This window comes from Globicephala melas, chromosome 20 (assembly GCF_963455315.2).
Source record: "Globicephala melas chromosome 20, mGloMel1.2, whole genome shotgun sequence".
NCBI classification, from domain to species: domain Eukaryota; kingdom Metazoa; phylum Chordata; class Mammalia; order Artiodactyla; family Delphinidae; genus Globicephala; species Globicephala melas.
This window is the reverse complement of record NC_083333.1, coordinates 27,873,892-27,876,239: the sequence shown is the minus strand read 5'-3', so window position 1 is coordinate 27,876,239 and position 2,348 is coordinate 27,873,892. Positions and strand designations below refer to the sequence as shown.

The following is a 2,348-nucleotide window of genomic DNA, read 5'->3' as shown; positions in this document are numbered from 1 at the left end:
GTGAGTAGTCGCGGCGGATTCTGTTTGCTCTCGAGCCGCGGAGCCGCACCGCCCCACCCGCACCTCTCCGCCGCGTCCCCGGGTCCCGCGGTGGCGCCGCCAGGCAGCCCGCGCCTGGCCTCGCCCGCGCCGCGAGCGTCTCGCGATCACGCCCCTTCCCCAGCAGGACGTCCCGGCCCCTGCTCCCCGTGCTACTGCGCCTTCTCCCGCTCCCGCGAGCAGCGGCGTGAGCTCGGGTCCTGTCCCGTCCCCGCGGGCTCCGGGAAAGCGACAGCCAAGTGCTTCGGGCTGGCATGCATCGGCGCTTGGGGGAGACTGTAGTGGGGCCGCGCGCGGCTGATTCCGGGCCCCCTGCGCCTCCCTGACGAAGGGAAAAGCTCCGGATTTGGGCTGAAACTCCGGGAGCGGTGGGTGTCGCTGAGCATACACACATAGCTTCAGAATTGTGACCATGTATTCGGGAAGTGACCGCTTCGGGCCGGCTGAATGTTTGAAGTGAGAGTAATCCAAAGTGAGACAGAGAGAACAGAGCTCTACCTTCTTCCTGCAGTGACCAAAGCGTGGTGAAAGCTATGTTGAGGGGGTGGGGGCGGCTGCTCCCCTCCCCCACCACCGCACGTCTTCGCGAGTCATTCGCTGGTAACCTACTCAGAGCAAAGCTGAGGGGCACAGCATTGATGGTGTAGTTATAGCGGCCTATTGCTATGACTGCTAATTCATACTGCTCTTAAGGAGATACGGGTTAACCTTAGCAGGTAGTATTTGGTTGAAGCGTTAATACGTTGATTTAACTATGGACTAGAGGAGACCCCTAGAGGCCTCTTTAAGTGAAGACAAATTGGACAGGGTGATAAGACGGGCAAGATGCCTAGATACTGCCTTGTGCAGTATCTGTTATTTACTAGAGCCTGCAGGCTCTTGGAGGTGATGCGTGTTTCCTCCAATTGCCTGACTTTTCTTAATAAGAAACCCTGTTCAGGTGGTTGAACTTAAGTTACGTTTGCAAAACCTGCAGTTGCAGGCAGGTCACAAAGCCTTCCGTATATATGGAACTGTCCTCCAAGGAGCTCAGTGCTCCAAAGACGTTCATTTAATTCATTTATCAAGTATCCCAGCAAAGTAGGTACTTCTGTCACAATTTCACAAAAAGAGGGCACCGTCTCATCAATTCACTTGCCCAGAGCCACCCAACTGGATATAATCACACTGGAATTGGTTCCATTCATAGATATTAATGGGGACATTGGAGTAATTTAAATGATCTAAGCTGAGTTTAATAGGCTAGGTTTAGCGTTAATTTGAAAGAGCAGACTGACCTGTTTCTGAGAGAGAGTGGAGATGGTGATGGGGGACAGGGATGGTATCTGTAGAGACTAGAGCTGAGACTGGCCTTTGACCCCTTCCTGTAACTTAGAGTGACACTTGGGGCAGTGGTAAGATTTCTTCCATTCTTACCCTCTGTCCACTTTCCTGGTTCTTATGACTTAATGGTGTGAACTGTACCAATTGAACAAACCAGTGCTTGGAGTTCAGCACCATCTTAGTCTATGTCCTTGTCACTCCGTGGTTTGCTGGAATTTTTTTTTAAGATTTATTAATTATTTTATTTTTGGCTGTGTTGGGTCTTAGTTGTGGCACGCGGGCTCTAGTTGAGACGCGTGAGCTCAGTAGTTGTGGCGTGTGGGGTTGGTTGCCCCGCGGCATATGGGATCTTAGTTCCTTGACCAGCAATCTAAACTGCGTCCCCTGCATTGTAAGGCAGATTCTTTACCACTGGACCACCAGGAAAGTCCCAGTTTGCTGGAATTATTACAGAAGCCTCTGCTGGGCCCACTGTCTCAGGCCTCTCCCCTCCCCATATCAGTCCATTCTGCATTCTGCTCCCAGAGAGCACTTCTGTTTAGTTAAGTCATTCTGCTGCTTCCTCTTTGTGGCTTCCTGATATTCTTCCTTACTTTGGTCAGTTGGATGTTCTTGTCCCACCAACACACATTCCTCTCCTTATCTGAAAGCCCTGTTCCCCTTTGCTCCACTACATGCTGTAAAATGCACCCCAGAATCTCCTTCCCCGTAAACCACCTCTTGATCTCAGCCTTCTCCAAAGTCCTGCGTTACAGCAGCTGATCAGCGTCTAGTGACTACCTGCTATGTGTGTGAGGTGTGATGAAAATTAAGAAGTTCAAACAATCTTTGCCTTCAGTTTGAAGAAAGTGATGCTGGAGTGGATACAGCATTTTTAAGTAAAAAGATAAAAGCAAGAGCCATAAATGCTAAAATTCAGACAGTTTCTCTGGGAAATTGGGAATAAGTGGAATGGAAGATGGTTCTCCCAGTGGGGAGATTGCAGT

General features: G+C 50.7%; 1 protein-coding gene across 4 annotated transcripts in view; it reads left to right on the top strand.

Moving 5' to 3' along the window:
* Window positions 1-2,348, top strand: part of GGA3 (golgi associated, gamma adaptin ear containing, ARF binding protein 3) — a 28,123-nt gene that overhangs the window by 159 nt on the left and 25,616 nt on the right. Inside the window, exon 1 of one of the 4 annotated variants that reach the window (XM_030837627.2) lies at window positions 197-407. The exons of the other annotated variants lie outside the window; for them this stretch is intronic. The gene's annotated coding sequence lies outside the window, so the exon portion shown is untranslated. Of the gene's footprint in view, window positions 1-196; window positions 408-2,348 lie in introns of those variants that run through there. 4 annotated transcript variants of the gene reach the window in all.